The sequence below is a fragment of the Panthera onca genome, chromosome F2 (assembly GCF_046562875.1).
Source record: "Panthera onca isolate mPanOnc1 chromosome F2, mPanOnc1 haplotype 2, whole genome shotgun sequence".
NCBI classification, from domain to species: Eukaryota; Metazoa; Chordata; class Mammalia; order Carnivora; family Felidae; genus Panthera; species Panthera onca.
In genome coordinates, this window is record NC_138356.1 from 38,533,541 (window position 1) to 38,556,459 (window position 22,919).

The 22,919-nt window shown below is 38.2% G+C and overlaps 1 long non-coding RNA gene across 1 annotated transcript; it reads right to left on the reverse strand.

Annotated features, from left to right (window-relative positions):
* Window positions 1-20,887: 20,887 nt before the first annotated feature.
* LOC132664283 (uncharacterized) lies at window positions 20,888-22,919 on the reverse strand. The gene is made up of 2 exons (XR_009603557.3): window positions 22,683-22,919; window positions 20,888-22,570 (listed from the first exon to the last, which is right to left on the reverse strand). It is a non-coding gene; the product is annotated as an uncharacterized LOC132664283 (long non-coding RNA).

A 22,919-nucleotide genomic window follows, 5' to 3' on the forward strand; every position in this document is an offset into this window, starting at 1 on the left:
CTTTTGCCTGTGTGGAGAAATGTAAAATTTTCTTCTCTGAAGGTACACGGACCCTGGTGCTCCCTGGTACTGAGAGACTAATCCATCCCTCTAAATTCCTTGAGTTAACAACTCCAAGAACAGGATGTAATGAACTATAACAGGCCAAATCTCTCTTCCTGCACCCCCACTCTTTTCTTTCTCTCTCTCCCTATCTCTCTTTCTTTCCCTCTTTCTCTCTCTCCCTATCTCTCTCTCTCCCTCTCTCTCTCCCCACTCCTCTCTCTCTCTCTCTCTCCCTCTCTCTCTCTCCCCCTCTCTTCCCCCCACCCCACACACGCATGCGCGCACTTTTTCTGAAAGATTGCCTGATTGCTTACCAAACTTGTAATTGGGACTCTGCCAATTTGTTTCTTTGCTATATAAAATATCTCGTTTCCCATTTTCCAGGAAACACTGTCTTTGGATATTCTCTCTGTTGCAATAGCCTGAATAAAATACCTATCCCCTTGATTCACAGTCAGCTTTTGAAAGTTCAATACATATAAAAAAATAAGGCAAATGTTTTTTCTTGGTTTATTGTCTTTCTATTTTGCCTGTGAAAATATTTTTAATGGCTGTCTAATTTTTCAATATATTCTGTTTCTGGATATGATCTTTCTTTATATGCTCTGTAATTTATAGCCCATGAAATAGCAAACTGTCTTCTTTTGCTCATAGAAGTTCTATCTACATTCTTTCTCATTTTGTGCTAAACCTAGAATATATGGTACATGAGTTAACAGAGTACAATTTCCTGCCTTGTCCTTCTCATGTCTTACTGGGCATTTACTCTCAAGACTACTGTCTTGGTCATCTGACTATTAAGGATATGCCTCAGGTCACTGAGTCTTTCGAAGGCATCTTGTTTTGTCTGCCTGAGTCAATTTGCCACCGGCCTTATGTGTTATGTATTCTCACTGGTCACCAATCACCCTGACCACACTCGTGAACACTGGTCAGACTAGTGAGACTGATCACATGCAGCTGTCTCTGGCCTGCATGACGGGAGGGGCTTTTCATTTACCAATAATATCATGTATGTAGAATAATAATACAAGGGGAGTGTATCAGTTTGCTTTGCTGCTGTAACAAATTACCACATGCACATAGGGCAGTGTAGGATTTTGGTCATTAGTTGCGAGTGCAAAAGCTCCATTTTTATGGATGGCGAGTAATATTTTCCTTACAAATTAAAAAAAATGCAAAACTACTATCTTACATTTCTGGAGCTCAAAAGTCCAAAATGGTTCTCACTGGGCTAAACCTGAGCTGTCAGCAATGCTGCATTCCTCAGTGGAGGCTCCAGAAAAGAGTCTGTTTTCTCACCTTTTCTAGCTCCCAGAGACTACCTGCACACCTCCCCTTGTGTGTCCCCTTCCTCCATCTGCAGAGCCAGCAGTGCAGCCCCTTCAAGTCTCTGACTCTGCCTGTCCTGCCTTCTTTCACATAGAAGGGCCTTTGTGATTATTCATATGGAAATTCTTTCCATGTCAATATTCTTAACTTAATCACCTCTGCAAAGTCCCATGTTTCATGTAAGGTAACATATTCCCAGGGCTTAGGATGTGGTGGGCCACCGTTCTACCTTCCACAGAAGGATTTCTTCACACTGTAACACAATGGCAAATCCTCTTAATGGTCCTAAGTTGACTCTTAAATTATGTCTGGTCACGGATCACGCCGTGCAGACAAAAATCTCACTTCTTAACTAAATTCTTAACTACTTTGTGTTAATGAACACAAAGTAAAAAAATTACTAGAAGAAAGTAAAATATATACAAATAAAGGTGATACTCTTTATGGTGTAAGAAATCTATAATCCCTTGGTAGAAATACTCAGAGTAATAATCAGAGATAAAAAGGTAGCTTTTAGTGGGGCTGATACAAAAAAGATCTACATTTATATGTGACCTGCTTTTTGTTTCTAAAAGTTGAAAATATCTCTTGAAGATAATAATATGAATTTCCATTTAGGCAAAATTGATTAAAATAAAACATAAGCTCTAAACAAATGTTTCTACCTTTAAGTTTTCTCCTATTTCTTTTTTTAAATGTTTATTCATTTTTGAGAGAGAGGCAGAGTGCAAGCAGGGGAGGGGCAGAGAGAGAGGAAGACACAAAAACCAAAGCAGGCTCCAGGTTCTGAGCTGTCAGCTCAGAGCCTGATGTGGGGCTTGAACTCATGAACCGTGAGATCATGACCTGAGCTGAAGTCAGATGCTTAACTGACTAAGCCATCTAGGTGCCCCAAGATTTCTCCTATTTCAAATGAACCAGAGGATTAAAAACATGAATCAATACAAAATGCTTCCCAGGATTAGTCAGTGAGATAACATAAAATTTTTCAATATTTGAAATTCTTTCATTACAATAATATTAGAGTTTCAGATTCAACTGCTTGATTTGTTTTCTCCAAATGGCTATTCTTATCATCTGCCCTTTTCTTCAATATAAAAATCATTTATTGATTGCTTCCTTTGTACAAGCACTATCCTAAGAGTGGGGACATAAAAATGAATAAAGTGTGGCTTCTAATTTTGGACTTTGCAGTCCAGTGTGACAAAACTTAGAAAATCAAACCATTTCTGCACTAATGGTTATATGAAGAAAACACCATGAAAACACAGGTAAGGGAGCATCTAACTATTTTTTATTTTTAAATATTTATGTATGTGTGACAGAGAGAGAGAGAGAGAGAGAGAGAGAGAGAGAGAGAGATTGGGAAGGGGAAGAGAGAGAGGGAGAGAGAGGATCTGAAGTGGGCTCTGTGCTGAGAGTGGAGAGCCCAATGCAGGGCTCAAACTCACGAACCGTGAGATCATGACCTGAGCTGAAGTCAGATGCTTAACCGACCGAGCCACCCAGGTGCCCTGGGAGCATCTAATTCTTAAGCAATCACACTTTAGAAAATAATGTACTTAGTCTCAGCTAAAAATACTAGTACTAATAAGGTAAAAGAACAGTGAACCGAAAGACAAGATGTATTAACAAGTAATGGAATAAAGGAGTATTTAGGAATGAAAGATGATTTATGAGCACAGATTGCAGTAAAATTATTGTTACAGATACCAATATTTTGATTACAAATCTTCTCTCTCTTGGGAAAATAGAATGGCTTCTTTGAGAAGCAGATTTCTCTTCCAAATGTTTTTCACTAACACCAATCTGGACGAGAGGAATAATTTATCTTCCAGGACTGAATTTAACTTCTCTGTTTAATTTCAGTAAATATGAACTACTTATTGGGAAAAGAATTTCTTAGTGCAGGTAGTTGCGTGGTTGTCTTTCACAATTTGAAATTCTAAGCTAAATGTGCCTTCTAATTCATCATTACTCAAAAGCATGTAAGAGTGGCCCTACATTTAAACAAAATACTGTATGAAGCAGTTTACACTTGGAGAGGTAAGGAACGATAATAATGATACTCTTATTATTGGAAAAATGATATGTGCCAACATGCCAAGTCTAGAACACACCAAGTCTACTCAACAAGACCGGCAGCAGTCGTTTATAATCATAAGGACTATTAACTAAACAAGAGAAAACAGAACAAACATGTTTAGAAAGTTCCACTGATGGGGGCGCCTGGGTGGCTCAGTCGGTTGAGCGTCCGACTTCAGCGCAGGTCATGATCTCGCGGTCTGTGAGTTCGAGCCCCACGTCGGGCTCTGTGCTGACAGATCAGAGCCTGGAGCCTGCTTTGGATTCTGTGTCTCCCTCTCTCTCTGCCCCTCCCCGGCTCACGCTCTGTCTCTCTCTCTCTGTCAAAAATAAATAAACATTAAAAAAAATTAAAAAAAAAAAGTTCCACTGAGGAAAGTAAAGACAGATGATGGATAGATAGGCAGATAAATACATAGATAAATAGATGGATAGATAGATAGATAGATACACAGATGGAGTTATATAAAGATAGAAGTGAGCCATGAGGTAAAAAAGGAAGGGGGAAACTTCCTGTTCTGAAAAACTGAGCTCAACTGTAACCCACAAATTTTTCAAAAAATGTATTACTATTTTTTTTTTAATTTTAATGTTTGTTTATTTTTGAGAGAGAGAGAGAGAGAGCGCGCGAGCGAGCAGGGGAGGGGCAGAGAGTGAGGGAGACAGAATCTGAAGCAGGCTCCAGGCTCTGAGCTGTCATCACAGAGCCCGACGTGGGGCTTGAACTCACAAGCGTTGAGATCATTACCTGAGCTAAAAAGTCAGATGCTTAACTGACTAAGCCACCCAGGTGCCCCGCAAAATGTATTATTTTAATAACATTTTCTACTTTCTCTATTATTATAGAAGAATGTATTTTCATAGTTTTACACTTGGAAAATGGACAGAGGACAGAGAAGATGATAGAAACCCCGTTAATCTCATTACCCAGTGATATCCACTCAAAAATTTACCTGCATTTGCTTCATTATTTGTCTATGAAAATGTATCTTACCCATAAGCAAAATTAAAATCCTTGTGTAAACTTTGTTTTGTAAATTTCTTTTCTGTTTAAAAATGTGTTATTATATTTCCCATGTCATTAATAGATTTTAAAAATATATCTTTAATAACTGTACTTTATATCTTTTTGTGGATATTCCATGATTTATTTACATAATTTCTTAATATTAGACACCAGTATTACTTCCAATATTTTGCTGCTAAAAATGTTGCAATAATTAATTTGCAATAATTATACAAAATTTGTTTCTTCAGTATAAAATGTCTACTTTAAAAGTGGAATTTCTGGGTCAAAATACCTGGACTCTTTCAAAAGTCTCTTAAAAAGGTGTCAATTTGTTTACTCCAGCCTTCCCCACACCAAATGTAACACATAAGAACTTGTCTATCTTTTTTATTTACATAACTTGAATAATTCTACATGCATTTTTCTGTGTCATGTTTTTACCTACTCATTTATTTTGGAGATCTTTCTATATCAACACATAAAGATCAGTTTCACTCTTTTTAGATTAGCATTTATTTCCATTGTATGAATTGTATGAATATTTCCATTGTATGAATTCCCAAGCCTTGACTTGTCCCATCCCATCATGAGCAAGTACTTTTGGGAGGGCACAGAAGTTCATCATCAGGTAGAAGATGGGAGCTAGTGTGAAACCCAGTGTCAGAGAGGCACTGACCTCCCAGAGAGAAACAGGAGCCGATTGGATGAAAAAGTATAAGAGAAATGGGAGGGCGGAAGGAGCAGAAGATAAGAAAGAAAGAGCAGGGGTGTCTGGGTGGTTCGGCTTAGGTCATGATCTCACGGCTTGTGGGATCAAGCTCCACCTTGGGCCCCAGGCTGGCAGTGTGGAGTCTGCTTGGGATTCTCTCTCTCCCTCTCTCTCTGCCCCTCCCCACTTGCTCTCTCTGTCAAAATAAATACATAAAAAATTGGAAGAAAAAAAAACAAGAAGGAAGATAAGGGAATAAAAAAAGTGAGAGAGGAGACATACAATGAAGTACCTAGCCATGTCAAGGAAACAGACAGGGCCGGAGAGGAAAAGGAAGGGAGAGCTGACAACAAAAGAGGAACTCTGTCCACTATCATAGTGTTACGATTTATAGTTTAAAATATGCTTTGTGTACAGACTCTAATTTCACAGTAAATACATGCAGCAAATAAGTAGGATAGTTAATACTGTTGAGCCATATGATATCAACCCCACATTTCTTATCTTATATGTCCATGCTTTTTTTTTTCTTTTATATTTATTTAGTTTTAGTAATCTCTACACCCAACATGGGGCTCGAACTCACAATCTCGGGATCAAGAGCTTCATGGTCTTCCAGCGGGGCCAGCCAGGCACCCATCCGGGTTTCTATACCACAACTCATACTAGCTTGGCTTTGAGGTATCCTGGGAAATACTAATTAGTTTGAAAGGAAAAGGTGAGGTGTCAGAAGCAAGAATAAATAGAATTGATGGGAGCATAGGGCAGGCTGTAGGAGCAAGTTAGCACTGTCCAAATAGTCAGGGAAAACTGAAGTTTGTTCCAGAACAAATCAGTACTCAAGGGCTTCTGCTTTAGCTGTTGAGGTATAGCAGCAAGGGAATCGAGGAGGAACTGAAAATCAACATTAGGAAAGCAGTCATCCAGTTGATGAAGAGTTAGAAGCCAATAATTGGAGGCACAGATCTAACCTCTGTGGAAAGGGGCTAGCATAGGCTCTCCACAGGCTGCTGGATATCAATGAAATAGGCTTATATTTAAGGAGAGGCTGCCATGATTTCTGAGCAGCAGAAAACAGGAGCTGGGGCAAGTGGGGGCATCACCCATTCATAGGGATGGACAAATATAGGGAAAGGCTACAGCTTGGAGGACACAGGTTTATAAGCTCAGAGTTCAAATCAGAGACCAGATGATATCCTATCCATGCCCTGGTGGAAATGGGGATTTTGATTTTTTTCTTGTCCTGATCGGGAATGGCAGCGATACAAAACTGAGCCCACTGGGGAAGCCAGGGTTTGGCATACTTTATTTCTACCTCAAGTGACATTTCTTAACAATAAGGTGGGTTATCTTTGTTAATCACAGTAGCTAATATTGTTAAATGAGGGCTTACTGCTTTATGTGAATGATCCCAATTTATCCTCAAAGCAACCCTTGAAGCAGGTACTGCCATTTTATACATTTTACTGAGGCAGGTACTTTTACCGAGGCAGATGCTGAGACCCTAAGAGATCAGGTTGCTCACTTACCCTATTACTAGCCTTAAGCATTAGAACTGGAATCTCAACCCAAGTCATCTAATCCCACACTCTTTGCTTTTAAACATAACTGCCTTCCTTATAGAGAGATTGGACATGTTGGGAAATATGAAGCCATATACAGATGGAAGTATCTATTACAATCCTTTAGCCTAATTATTTTTAGCCATTGTCTGCCAAAGTCTATCTTTTTCAATTTTATTAGGATGATCTGCTCTTGAATCTGAAAATTAAGTGTTTCACTTGACCATCTACCTCAATTTTGTACCACTCTTTCTCCATTTACTGCTAACCCTGAGATTATTTGCATCTGGTCATTTATCTTAGCTGCCTTCCCTTTCTTTGTCCTCTTCTCCCAAAGGTTTTTTTTACCTGTTATTTGAATCATTTATTTCGGTCTCTCCCTATGGAACATTAACATGATAAAGATTCTTATCATCACTAAAAACACAACTTTTGAAAATAGCTCTTATAATTAAAATGCATTATGTTTAATACAATGAACTTTCCCCCCCCAGGGTTAATTCTTTCTATCTATCTATCTATCTATCTATCTATATATTTAATTTTAGAAGTGTGGATTACAACCTCTTACTATCTTTAAGCCATGCAGAACTTCAGTGCTGAATTTTAATTTTTAAAAGTAGGATCATCATTCAGTTATAAGAATTTCATGCATAACTATAATAGTTGCTGTTCCATCCATTGCTGCCTTATAGTAACTTTTTAGTATTAGTGATGTTTCATGTTTTTCTTTTAATTGTTAAAATCTCTGCTCCACTAACTGTAAATTTACGTATAGTTTTCCAGACAAAACTATTTTCTTAAAAGTTTTTCAAGGGGCGCCTGGGTGGCTCAGTCGGTTAAGCGTCCGACTTCGGCTCAGGTCACGATCTCACGGTCCGTGAGTTCGAGCCCCGTGTTGGGCTCTGGGCTGATGGCCCAGAGCCTGGAGCCTGCTTCTGGTTCTGTGTCTCCCTCTCTCTCTGCCCCTCCCCCGTTCATGCTCTGTCTCTCTCTGTCTCAAAAATAAATAAATGTTAAAAAAAAAATTAAAAAAAAAAAGTTTTTCAAAATGAGAGAATTTGTGTCAGGCAGAAATCAGTCTGGGAATTTACTGTGATGAGCCTGCTAATTAATGGTGGGAGACACTTTGCAGGAATGCTATTAGGAGGTGGAAGGCATCCGAAGAAATCAGAAAATTGCTCTTCATGAATAAAGGAAGACATGCTTTTCCCTCTGACAAAGAGATGGGAAAAGAATAATAATACTAATAAACTAGTTGAAGAGAGAGAAGCCACAAAAGAGAGAAAGGAACTAGAAAGACCAGTAATTTTGTGTGATCTGGCAATAACAAGATAGGAAACAATAGAAAAACTTACTTTCACATTACCAGTGAAGCAAAAAATATACAAAAATTAATCTCACAAAGCAGTACCTAAGAGCCTAAACCCTTACTAACAAAATATTAAAACTGCATTAAAGAGGGGTGCCTGGATGGCTAAGTCAGCAGAGTAAGCGACTCTTGATCTCAGTGTTGTAGGTTTGAGCCCCACGTTGGTTGTAGAGATTACTTAAAAAATGTATAGTCTAAAAAAAAAAAAAAAAACAAAAAAAACCTATTAAAGAGCATTTAAAAGGTCCAAAGCAGGGGCACCTGGGTGGCTCAGTCGGTTGAGTGTCAGACTTCGGCTCAGGTCATGATCTCTTGCTTTGTGAGTTCCAGCCCCACAGAGGGCTCTCTGATGTCAGCACAGAGCCTGCTTCAGATCTTCGGTTCCCCTTTCTCCACCCCTCCCCCCCTCAAAAATAAACATTTAAAATATAAACAAATAAAAGGGCCGAAACGGCTGTGTAGAAAAAGAAATACAACATGTTCCAGGAGGAGAAGTTTGGAAGGAGCTAGGGTAAGGGTGGGTGTGTGCCTAGGAAGGAGCAGTACAAGGGAGTTTTTTGACAGTTCTGTGCCCTGATTGTGGTGGTGGTCACATGAACCCATACATGGAGTAAATTTCATAGAACTATGCCACAAACACACAAAAAGAGTACTTGTAGAACTGGTGAAATACACATTAGATCTATGGTCAATGGCATTTTATCAATGGCACTTTCTTGCTTTTGATAAAATACCGTGAAGTGGCTGAAGGGTACACGGGAACTCTATTATTTCTGCAACTTCTAAGTGAGTCTAAAATCCAATGAAAATATAAAGTTTTTTAAAAGTCACATTCTAAGAGACTCATGAATCAAAAATCTCAAAGGAGAAATTAGAAAGTAGCTTGAATTGAGAAAATAAGATCGGGGTGCCTGGGTGGCTCGGTCAGTGTCCGACTCTTGGTTTCAGCTTAGGTCGTCTCACGGCTAGTGTGTTAGAGCGCCACATCAGGCTGTGCACTGACTGCAGAGTCTGCTTGAGGTTCTCTCTCTTTCCCTCGCTCTCTCTACCCCTCCCCTGCTCTCATGTTCTCTCTCTGTCTCTGTCTCTCTCGAAATAAATTAAAAAAAAAAAAAGATAAAACATATAGCATGGTGACTCCAGTTAGTAATACTGTATCGAATACTTGAAATCTGCAGAGTGCATTTTAAGTGTTCTCAACGCACACACGTATACACACACCCACCCACACACAAAAGATAAGTGAAGTGATGGATGTGTTAATTAACCTGATAATCATTTCACAATATATACATATATCAAATCATTACATCATGCAATTTAAATATGTACGATTTTGTCTGTCGATTATACCTCAATAAAGCTGATAAAAAATCATGAATGTTGTTTTTAAAAATAAATAAATGTTAAATAATTACTATATGGTAAAATAGTTTCATGTAATATTTGAAGAATGACTTAAATGTTGAAAAATTAAAGTAATCACTATATAAGGATAAAAGAATGGAATTGTCTGAGAAAATATGTAAATAGAGCAGTAGTAACCAGACAAATGGTTATAGCTGAAACTTCAATACTGTTAAAAAATAATATAGGGGCGCCTGGGTGGCTCAGTCAGTTGAGCATCTGACTTCGGCTCAGGTCATGATCTCACAGTTCCTGAGTTTGAGCCCCGCATCAGATCCTCTGTCTCCGTCTCTCTCTCTGCCCCTTCCCTGCTAGTGCTATCTCAAAAATAAACATTAAAAAAAATATGTAGTTTTTCATTGCTTTTTCTACTTGATAATTTATAGCTTTTGTTTAAAAGGTAAATTATTATAATTTGTAGCTGTTTACAAAATAAAATTAATTTTTCTTTAAAATCTAAGAGAGTAAAGTGTTGGAAATCTTCGATGTGTTTTTGTTTTTCCTTTCCCAGAGCTTTTCATTCTTAATTCTATTTACCATGCTACTCCAAACAGGCACCACTGATTACTTAATTTCACTATAATCAAAATGCTAGAAATAAAGTACTTTAATCATGTCTTAAGACTTCCTTGATATAAACATCACAATGACAAAATCTGATTTTTCCCCCACCGTGATAGATAATGCTGATTTAAGTTAAAATCTAATTTTTTAAAACAAGATTAAGGATATTACATGAATTCCTTCAGAGACAATAACAATCCTGCCAAGAAAATTACATTACCCAGTGCACTATCCTAACCATATTGGCTGGGGGGAGTGAGTAATTACCACAACAAACAATGGAGTTGATTTTCAACAGCAGTTCCCTCTCTGTTTCCTATTTGAACTCTTGCTACTTGTGTTGAAAATTGTGTATTATCTTCTGATGCATTCTGCCTCATTACTTAGATTCCCAAACTCTCAGGTTCCTCTAAAATCTAACTTCTCTTTCACCTTTTATTTCATGTTTATTCTCTGTTAACATACTAAGTACTTTGACAGTAGCAACCCAATGAAGTGTTTCTGATACCAATTCCTGTACACTGATGGGAAACACTTTTAAAAATGGAAGAGATGTCAGGAGAAAATCCTGCATTTAGAAAAATGAAGCCAAATTCATTTTATAAAAGAGATAAGTAAAGAAGCAAAATTTTTTAAATAATTTTTTTAAATGTTTATTTATATTTGAGAAAGAGAGAGAGAGAGAGAGAGAGAGAGAGAGAGACAGAGTGCGTGAGTAGGGGACGGGCAGAGAGAGACATAGAATCTGAAGCAGGCTTCAGGCTCTGAGCTGTCAACACAGAGCCCTACACGGGCCTCTAACTCATGAGCCACTCAGATCATTACCTAGGCCGAAGTCAATGCTTAACCAATGGAGCCACTCAGGTGCTCCAAGAAGCAAATCTTGAGATCCAGCAAATAATATTTTCAGTTGACCCAAAGTATACTTAACCCAAAATAGGTTATTAGGATTTATTTTTTTTCATTGATTATCAAACTTTCAAAAGTCATCACTGTCAATATTCTTACCTCTATTCTAGAATAGTAAAAATAACGTGTAGGAGGAGAAGGGTCAGAAGCCACCCTAATGTATCATTTTCCTTACCCATGGTGAAACTCTTCATTTAAATAAATTCTTCAAATTCTACCAAATGGAGATATTCAGGTTAACAATAGTTCTCAAAATGTGAAAATCTTAGAAAAGCTTAAGACGTATTTATTAACTATGGTCATTCATTTTGTCTCAAGTAAGTTTAATAAACAATTGTTTTCAACACCTGACTGAGATGCTTAGGAGCAACTGTTTCTCTCTCCCTCCTTTTCTTTTTTTCTTTGATGGCGTGGGTAGGAGGATGGGGTAGAGGTATATAATTGTGAGGTCCGGATCTGCTTAGTATAAGCGAAGAGAACAACTCTGGATAAAGAGAGAAGAGCATAAATGTTTGATTTGCCTGCAGCTTGTGGGAAAGAGTATCAAAAGGTGGGAGGGGCACGTGGAAGGGAAGACGGGAGGGCACTGAAAAGAAACTCCGCTTTTTCCACGGTTCTGTCTAAGGTGGTTACTCATGTAATGACAACAAAGTATCATCCTTAGTTGACTCTATCGGAGCTAATGGGCTCGTTTCATTTGCCATGGATTTTTCCCTCCACAGGAGATCCGGACCAGGAACCTACCTACATCTGCTTCAAATCATGCATCGTACAGAATCTCTGGGCAGCAAGGGACTGGGGGTGGCATGTGCCACAGGTAGGAGATGGCTAACCCTTGTTCAAGGTCACACCGGTAAGCAAACAGCCTGGGAAACGCTGTTTCTCTTGGAAATGCCTGGCCCACTTATTCTGAAATGTTGACTCCCTATGTTTCATTCAGATTTTTGCCTGCTTACTACCTTCTCAGATCTAGACCATCCTGGACAAATCTGAACAGATTCCCACCCCCATCCCAACCACCCTATAATTCTCTATAATAGCGCACTTGGTTTCTTTATAGTACTTAATACAACTTGTACTTGTCTACTCATCTGTTTACTTGTATATAAAATATTATCTTGTTTGGTACAAGTAAATAATAAGCCTTGATAAAAAGAATATGCCTTTGTAGTGGTCTTCATGTTTATATTTTGCAAATATTTATTTAGCACCTATGGTATTTCAAGAAATATTTGTAGCACAAGAGATCAATGGGACACAAGCCAAACCTAGTTCCTTATTAAAGCTGAAAATATATTAGTGAATACTGGCTGGGAGTTTAATAATTGCAACTTAAATTGTATTTTTTTTTAAGTGGGCTCCATGTTCAACATGGGGCTTGAACTCACGACCCTGACATTAAGAGTTGCGTGCTCTACCAACTGAGCTAGCCAGGCACCACTTAAATTGTATTTGCTTCAAGTTTATTTATTTATTTTTGAAAGAGAGAGCAAGCAGAAGAGGGGCAGAGAGAGAGAGGGAGAGAGAGAATCCCAAGCAGGTTCCACACCTTCAGCGCAGAACCTGATGTGGGGCTTGAACTGATGAACCGAGAGATCATGATCTGAGCTGAAATCAACAGTTGGATACTTAACTCACTGAGCCACCCAGGCACCCATAAATTGTATTTTTTTTTATATACACATACTTTCTTGCCTGTTTAGAATCAAAGAATATTTTTCACTTCCACAGGTAACTGTGCTTTCTCTCATTTTTTCTTGATACATGGGGTCTTCTTGGCCTGGTTTTTATTTTACCACCTGTCGTAGAGACATGGATACAGAAAGCAGTTCATATTTAACTCTGTTATGAGAAAACCCTGTGCAAGTGCCACGTAAATAGCAACTGATCCCTGGTCTCTATGATGAGGACACAACAGGAAATGGAAAGACGTGGGGAGCTGGAGAAAACATGCCCTAAATAAAGGGTGCCACACCACCGCTGCTCTGTAATTTCACTGTTTGTGAGAGCTCAGTTTTTCAAGAGAAGCTAGAAGTCTGGGTTGGATTTTATTTATATTAAAGTATCCGATTTTTAAATTGTTTGAGGGCTAATTAAATGAAATGTGGCAACACCGGGCAAGTCAAACAAATATGATGTTAGACCATATTCAGCCCTCTTGATGTCTGTTTCCTCCATCCTAATGTTCATTAGGATTTCTCATTTTCAACTGATAAGACTCTTTGCTAACACTTGGGACATTTAAAGGCAGATAACTTTCTATTTCTTCCTTTCACAGTACATAACAGGTACTTACAAAATATTAGTTGAGTAGACTGACTGAATGAAATCATTCACACTTTGTAATGTGGTTCAAAAGTCAGAGTTATTTAATTTCTCTGAAGTGAGAAAAATTGAATAATAAAAATGTATTTACATATTTGATAACCGTAACAGTGAACAATTTTGAGCACTTTCTATGTACTAGGTACTTTGAGGTCTTGCCTTACTAAATCATTATGATGATTCTGTGTAGTAAGACTATCATTGTCCCCTAACTCGTCCAAAGAGTTAGTAAGCTACAGAGTTATTAAAGGGAAGAGATATAAAATAATCTAATTCTGACTCCAAGTCCCAAGTATCAATCACTTAATTATTATTCCATGTTCATTTGTATTAAAGAACAACCATAACATAATAAAGACCTATGCAACAAATATTGTTTTGTTCTGGAAACTGACACTGGTTTTTGCATCAGCTACGTAATCTAAGAGAACAGAGATATAATACGAGGCAAGAACTTGGAAAAATCCAAGGACTTTTGGGGCGCCTGGGTGGCGCAGTCGGTTAAGCGTCCGACTTCAGCCAGGTCACGATCTTGCGGTCCGTGAGTTCGAGCCCCGCGTCAGGCTCTGGGCTGATGGCTCGGAGCCTGGAGCCTGTTTCCGATTCTGTGTCTCCCTCTCTCTCTGCCCCTCCCCAGTTCATGCTCTGTCTCTCTCTGTCCCAAAAATAAATAAAAAATGTTGAAAAAAAAAAAAAATTTAAAAAAAATCCAAGGACTTTTGGAGAAGTTGTAGGTTGAGAAGGAAAACACAAGGCCCCAGAATGGGACGAAAGACTCGCTTTAATCAAAAGCGATGAAAAGTGGAGTGCTAGGAATCAGAAAAAAAGCTATCTGGGAAAGTTTTTTTCGAATCCTGGCTGCATATTAGAGTCATCCGGGAAGTTTTTAAAAAAAGACTCCTGCCTGGTTGCAAGGGCAGACTCTTTGAGAAAGAGACCACAACATCAGCATTAGAAACAAAACTAATCAAAATTCTTTAGATGGTTCCAAAATACAGCCGGATGGAAATTTCTGCCTCAGACTATCCAGTGATAGTCAAACTAAACTCTTAGAGGATCCTCAGAAGTGCCTCAAGTTTAGGGAAGAGTAGGTCGGACTTCATGCCGCTCGTTCCCGTCAGTCTCATTGGCTCTGCTTTGATCTGTTTCGTATACTGGACTTCTGCATTAGATTTCATTTGAAAAAATAGTTTTGTAGTAAAAAATAAAGAGACGGCTTTTCATCGTTCCATCCCCCTCAGTTTTAAATTGGAAACTGAGGAATAAAGGGGCTAATACAGAGGCTGCCACAAGACATGTGGATTTCAAGAACCCATCTCCGTGGCTTTGATCAGAGACAGAGAGACATGTAGAAATGAGGTGTCAGGCACTGGACACTGGAATGCTGCCTCAGTGCCACACGCAGTCTCCACAGATGTCCTCGTCAGTGGTGACAGATGAAATAACAGAAAAACCAGCCGGCTCAGTTAACCTTGGGCAAGTTCCTATAAATGATGGAAACTAATTTCCATCCAGAATCCTGTAAGAGACGCAACACAGTACTTAGTGTTCCAGTCTTTGAGATTTCTTTCAACTTCAGGAAGAACTTGGACTGGATGCTGATTACCAGTTGTCAAGTCACTATATCAGGCTCCACTATGTTAGGACTCTTAAATGCCACGTGATTATTCAGCGATAAGCAAATGTCAAAAGTGAAAAACAAATATCATGAAGGAAAAAGAAAAATAACTTAGCAAAAAGGATTTAAAAATGGGCAAGGAAACAAAAATGAAAGATTTTAAAAAATTGCAACTGAAAAAACTTGAAAAAGCTGAAATACAATATAAATTAAGACACACACTAGAAAGTTAAAAGGCCAAAAGAGAAAGTTCTATAAGGTGTTTTTCACTTACTGGTATTCTGTTAGTTACCATTGGGTAAAACCTCAGTATAGAGACAAGATCTGATCTTTTGTCTTCTAATTACCACTGATGACTGATTTGAGTCTGAGAATATTGATAATAAAATGTAGGACAATGTTTTTATAACTGTATGAAGATGAAAGGGACCTTAAATTTTCTTTTTTTGTCTTTATTATTGCTAAATGGTCTAGTCCATGTTTGATTTATTAAAATGTTTACTAAATGGCTTTTGTGTGCTAAGTACTATATTAGGTAATGAAGACAAAAATGTGAAGAAGACAGATCTAGTTAGACATATCTGTGCTTCATGGAAGTATATTCAAATACAGAAAAAAGATAAAAAGTAAAAGTATTGTAAGGGGGAAGATTAGGGCACTTACGATAGGGAATGAATGGATAAAAATTGTGCATTACTTTAGATACAGTGGTCAAAGAGTGATGGCAGATCATTATTTCGAGTGGTGAGAAAGCACTACTTCCAAAGGCACTCCATTTCTGAGGGAAGAGAAAGTGTGAGAGTTCAAGGTACCACAGTCCAGAATGGCTTAAACAGATTATAACAGAATGTGGCATGGGATGAGACTGGAGATGGCCTTGAGGACCATATTAAGAAATGTACACTTTAGGGCGCCTGGGTGGCTCAGTCTAAATTAAGCATCTGACCTCGGCTCAGGTCATGATCTCACAGTTCATGGGTTCAAGCCCTGTGTCGGGCTTTTTGTGGGCAGCAAGGAGCCCACTTAGGATTCTCTCTCTCTGCCTTTCCCAATGCTCTCACACTCTTTCTCTCAAAATAAATAAACATATAAGAAAAAACAGAGTTGAAACTCGTAAATTTGGTTTGAATTTTACAAAGATCACTTATATTGTGTATAAAGAATAAACTTCAGCGGCGCCTCAGTGGCTCAGTCGGTTAAGTGTCCAACTTCAGCTCGGGTCATGATCTTATGCAGAAGGTAAAGTGATTGACAGTGCCTTGTGATAAGTGACATATACTTATCATGGGACCCCCCCCTCCCCCACCACTGGCAGGGGTCTCAGGTAGCTTGTTGGTTAGGTGATGAATCTCTGATAAATGAAACATAGCAGTTTTGACCTGAATGATAATAAAAGTCAGCATTACAGAATATTTTTCCCAAGTCAAAGAAGCACCCAGTGAAAAACTTTTAGGCATCAAGACGCTTGGTTTTTCTAGAAACAGAAAAAAAGACCAAGATGGCTGAAGTTCTGGGATTGGGAGTAGATGAAATCAGAGATGAAGGAACAAAAACATGTGGGGTCTTCTATGAGGTGGAGTGGTGCCATTTGCTGAGATTAAAAAGAAATTCTGGAAATGCAGAAATGTTATTCAAAAAAGAACAAAAACCCAAACAAACAAAAAACCTGGAGTACAAATTTAGAGAAAACCCAACCATTTAGCATGTTAAGTCCAAAGTACTTGTGGGGCAATCCAAGTGAAGTCACCCAGGAGGCTGGCACCTGGGAGAAAGGTCCAGTTGGCACATAGATGTAGTAATTGAAGCCATGGGAGTTGGAAGTTGGGAGAGTGTATAAAGTGAAAAACAGGCCTGGGACAGAGTCCTAAGGGACTCAGCAAATTTCAGTGAGAGAGAAGAAGCAGTTAGAACCAAAGAAGAAAAAGTAGGAGAGGGTGTGTCACAGAAGCCAAGGGAGGAGATAGATAATACTCAATTTAACAAGGATATACATAATAGTATCAGATAGTGGTAACTGTTATGGAGAGAAATCAATCAAGGTAAATAGGGAAATAGGAAAAGTGGGTGGGGAGAGCACATCTTCTTTCCTTTCAAATGGTGGGACAAGGCAGGCTTCATTGACATTTGAATAGAAATGTGGGCAGAAGTGATAGCCAGTAGTGTCTAATATTGCTGAGAAGCAAATCACAAGCTGAAAAGTGGTAATTTTTGACAGCTGGTTTATGTGATGGGAAAATATGCAGCAGTTAAAAATGTTTTTGAAGAATAAATGACTTGGAGAAATGTCTGTATTATAATTGCAAGTGAATAAAAAGCAGAAATTTATATGTAGTATTAACCTAAATTTGAAAAGTAATTTAAAAATAATTTCCAGAAGGAAATATCCTGTTCTGAGGGCATCTATGCATGGTGGGATAATGGGTAACACTTATCTCTATCATGTTCAAAATTTCTGCAGAGATGTTTTTAATTAAAAAAAAAAAGTTTTTATTTTGCTGTGAACATGACACATGATGAAGAATAAGGAATTATTCTAAAAAGCTACCATCCAGGCGTGCTTGGGTGGCTTAGTTGGTTGAGCGACTAAGAAACGTGTGTGTGTGTGTGTGTGTGTGTGTGTGTGTGTGTGTACACATATATATTTTTATCATTATGGCAGCTTTTAGGACAAGAGGCTCAAAATCACCAACTAATTAAAACCAAGGCTCAATTTCCTTCAGCAGTGCATGTAACTCTTATGAGCTTTGCAGTTGAGTGTGACCCTTGAATATCAATCTCATTTCATAATTGGATGCACGATCTCTCTCAAATATGCAGTTTGGTCAAACAAAAACACACTCAATTTTCCTATACTCTCTTGGCATAGAGATTTATACTAACAATTAGTCTTAATGAGAGTTAATATTTGGAACAGGCAGTCTAGATTTCAACTTGCTCTGTTCCATATTGGGAATATTCTCTTGCTGTCCCAGACAGGACAGCAAAATAACAGCTGCTAGTAAGCCAGACCTGCTGGCTCAGTGCTAACAGAAAGGAAAGAAGCTTGTGGCACCTGGGTGGCTCAGTTGGTTGAGCGTCCACCTTCCACTCAGGTCATAATCTCACAGTGAGTTTGAGCCCCATATCAGGTTTTCTGCTGTCAGCCTGTCAGCACAGAGCCTGCTTCAGATCTTCTGTCCCCTGCTTGCGTTCTCTCAAAAATAAACATCAAAAAGGAAAAAAAAAAAAAAAGGCGAGGGGTAGGGCGCCTGGGTGGCTCAGTCGGTTGAATGTCTGACTTCAGCTCAGGTCACAATCTTGCGGTTCGTGGGTTTGAGCCCTGCGTCGGGCTCTGTGCTGACAGCTCAGGGCCTGGAGCCTGTTTTGGATTCTGTGTCTCCCTCTCTCTGACCCTCCCCTGCTCACACTTTGTCTCACTCTCAAAAATAAAGATTAAAAAAAAAAAATTTTTTTAAAGGTGGGGGGAGAAAGGAAAGCAGCAAACCCCTCTGAGTTCTTGATAACCATGCACAAGTTTTTCAGGACCTTTGCAGTAATCCTTAGTTCCTTGGGAGTCATCAGTGTTGCACCTTCTCAAAGCTGCATTCTTTGGCATCATTAGTGTAACTATGGCTTCCCAAATTCCAGTTGGAAAGATACTTAAGAAAAACATGTTGAATTACAGTCCAAATTCACTTCTTGCAGATTATGTTTGTGAAATTGCTTACTACAATTTATTAGTAACCCTCAAATCAGAACTTCTGTTGCTTTCATGGGCATGTGTATGTTGCAGAGTAGCAGCAAATCTGTCATCAGACATGTATGGGCCCAAATGAAGTGAGACCAGGTGACACTGTCTTATCTCTGCTCTCATACTGTAAACAAGTGCCCTTTTCATGGTATATATTCTTTGCATTATATATTTTTGCATGGTATATTTTTTTGTTGGTGATTTTGCTGTTTAAAATGGTCCCTAATGAGTGCTGTGTAGTGGTTGTTCCTAAATGCAAGAAGGCACTGATGTACCTTACTGAGAAAATGTTACGTAATATTTGTTCAGGCCACGTGCTGTTGGTTGAGTTTAATGTTAGTGAATCAACAACAGATTCTAAATATCTTAAAACAAGGTTATGTATTGATCAATTGATGAAAATGTGACCAGAGGTTCACAGGAACCTAATCCTAGATTCCTCCCAGATGCAATGCTACAATATTCACTAATTCAGTGTTTGACTTTATAGAAATAACTGCGAGTAATAAAAATAAACTATATACAGTTACATAGTAGTGAACTAGAAATTAGAATATTTAGGACAATGGGTGTGCCATTTAGAGCTTTAAAATTACAAATTTAAAAGACTGCATACAAAAAATATCGTATTACTCCATTATTACTCATCTCTAAGTATATGGCTGACTGTAGTGCATTGTTTTTGATGTTGAATTCAACTGAAATATAAATCTCTATCTTCTATTCCTCTGTAATACCTACCCACCTCCTTTCCCTTTTCCTCCTATTTCTTATCATCCTTTCCAGGATAATTGCTCATGGCCTCAAATATCTTCCAATCAGAAAACTCAAACCTAAATTTCTAATCTTTACATTTTTTCTGGCTCTGGATTTGTATTCCAAATGCCTGTCTGACATATCCACAAATTTCCGTTACAAACCATGCCCAATGTTACAAAACTCATTTTTTCCCCTCCATAAGCCATTCTTTTCTGCGTATATACCTCATCTGAAGTAATGAACTTTCTTGTCATATAAACCAGAAGTTTACCCTCACAACAATCATTTTTTTTTTAATTTGCATCCAAGTTAGTTAGCATACAGTGCAACAATGATTTCAGGAGTAGATTCCTTAGTGCCCCTTACCCATTTAGCCCATCCTCCCTCCCACACCCCCTCCAGTAACCCTGTTTGTTCTCCATATTTGAGTTTCTTATGTTTTGTCCCCCTCCCTGTTCTTATATTATTTTTGCTTCCCTTATGTTCATCTGTTTTGTATCTTAAAGTCCTCAAATGAGTGAAGTCATATGAGATGTCTTTTCTGACAGTCTTTTCTTAAAAAAAAATTGTTTATTTTTGAGGTGGGGGGAGGGTCAGAGGGAGAGAGAGAGGGAGACACAGAATCTGAAGCAGGCTCCAAGCTCTGAGCTGTCAGCACAGAATCTGATGCAGGGCTTGAACTCATGAACCGTGAGATCATGACTTGAGCCCAAGTCAAAGAGTTGGACACTCAACCGAACCACCCAGGCGCCCCTCAGTGAGAAACTTTATAGATGCTTAATATATTTTATAATTTAATCCTACGTTATTAGCCTGAGATCCATTTCTAACAAGCTCCTAGGCAATGCTGAGGACCGTAATTTTCACAGAGACCACAAAGCAGGAAGTATTACATGGAAGTCTAAGAAAGAGATGACACTTTAGTAAGTTTTTGTATGGGGGGGCAGGTGTGGTGGTAAGACTTAGACCGGAAGGTAACTAAATTTAGAAACTCCAGTTACTAAGTCTATCTTAGGTGCATATTCCGCTCTTCACCTAATGTTCCTTGTTCCTTGCCTTTTATGCATCCATCCCATAACATGTAATGTAGAACATCCTTATTGTAGCATTTCCTGAATTACCAGTGTTTGCTGTAATTTTCTCTTTGCCCAAGTTATTTAAGAACATTCCAAAAATTCCAAGTGTGTGATTTTCCAACATCTAAACTTAGCTTCAAGGCTGTCTTGCAATGTGGTCATTTGTGCAATGTGATCATACATTAAAGTTTTCTCTGTATCCTAATGTTAGATCATTTAGACATGTTTCAGGATAATCTGAAAATACAAATGAAGTAGCAAAGTAATACATACTATACATACATACACACACACACACTCCTATTTAATTACTTTATCTCCTTTCACTTACTTTACTGAGGACTATAAATGTTTAAGTCAAGAGTCCATCAGTTTTTGCCATATGTATGTTAAGAATTACTTTATTAAATACATCAAACACAACAATTTTAAGTCTACATTTAAAATGACTTATGTATACATCAGTAAAACTACCACTCAGATACTGAACATCTTACATATGAATGCCACGTTATTTACCACATAAAGCTTAAATATTACATCCTACAGCTTTATACTTTGTTATAGCTTAAATTCTGATAAGAACGTTGCTCCTACTTCAATTTCTAGGACTTTGTTCCCTTGCTGTTTTTCACACTTCCTCTCCAATCCATAAAGCTGGTATATTCTAATTTACCCATAACCTTATCTCAGTGTCAAATTTACTTATAATGAACTACTACATGAAGCAGGAACTACTGCTTTTCTCTGGACAAGATGTACATAAAACAAAGTTTTCATCTACCACCTCCCCAACCAGGGATTTAGAAATTTTCTTTTTACACAGTATTCACATTACAGATAAAATTGTTACTTTTTTCCTCTGTATAATTAAAAATAGAGGACACAAAACTGTACCGATTTCCCATTTTGTCAGATTAACACTTGGAATGCCTTTACTGTGTCCTGTCCACACTGACAAAGCCCTTTTATTTTACTTATGTTTAGCTGAAGAACTTGCATATCTTTGTCTACAATGCATACTAAAAGTAACAGCTCTTACTTGCTTTCTAAACATTTACCACACCTTTGCAGTTTAAAATGAGAGAAACTGAAATTTTACATTGAACTTCCAAATCTATTTTTTGCACTTAGTCTTATAACCCCACATCTAACAAGTTAATCTTAAGGCTGTTTAACTAGCTTTAATGCTTACCCACTTTTTTTTTTTTTTTACCCTATTTTTTTCATACAATTGCTTCACTACTCTTGAATTGTTTTAACTTATGGTTTTTATGGGTTGCGGTAACATCATTTAACAAATTTTTCAAGGGCAGCATTTGGGTAATATACTTTAACTCCTGAGTATCTGTGAATGTCTTCCAGTTGCCCTCGTATAGAAATAACTTAGCAGGATACAGAATTCTTGGCTCAAAATTATTTTCCCTTAAACCTCTGTAGACATTGCTTGTCTTTTTGGCATTCGGAGCTGCAAAAGAAATTTCAGGTCAGTCTTTTACCCCTTTATGAGTAACCTGCTTTCTCTAAATACTCGTAGAATTTTTTCTTTATCTTCCAGTTTAACGTCACTAGGGTATGTCTAAGTGTTGCTTTCTTTTCGTTAAGTTCTGGTAGCCTATGAGCTTTTTTCTATTTGCCGATCTAGTTAGTCCCTCAAATCTGGAAAATTTTCTACTATTGGTTCCTAAATTTTGTCTCTGCTTCAATTGCTTTGTCATCTATTTCAGGTAGTCTTATTATGCGTAGATTGCATCTCTTGGACAGATTCTCTAGTTGTCTCTTCTATCTTTTCCCTTTTTTTCCCTCATGCTGTTTCTTTTGTTTTTCATTTATTTCTGTAATTCGTTTTTCTGGCCGACAGGGTTTGCATGTTTCCGTTCTCTTTCAATTCTCTTATACTTTTCCAAGTGCTCTGACAGTAGCCTCTTTATCTTCGAGCATAGGTCCGTAAGCTCCTGTACCATATGATGGTCCATCCTTAAAACCTCTTCGGTTTCCACTTCTATATCCATTTCAAGAGGCGGCATTTTCTCAATTGTAAGCGGTTTCTGAACTCAGGTATTACGACCTTTAAAACAATGAACAAAACTTAATTCCCTACCGTTTGAATGACTCAGCCCAAAGATTCCCATTGATAATTATTAACAGTTTTACTTCTATGTTTTCTTTTTCTTCCTTACCTTTTGAACAGCACTTCTCAGGAATTTGACCAAAAGAAACGATTAGAGAACGCCGCCCGTCTGAAGACCAAACGAAAGATAACGAACTTCCAAAATGGCTCCCGTACGTCATCACTGCGCGCCTCACGTCAGAGCCGGTAGCCTGACGCGTAGCTTTATTCCTGAAGGAGCTATAGCGCGCTAGCCAGTCACGAAGCAGCAAACTGCAGCGGTCAAGCCACACCCCCACGCGCTGTC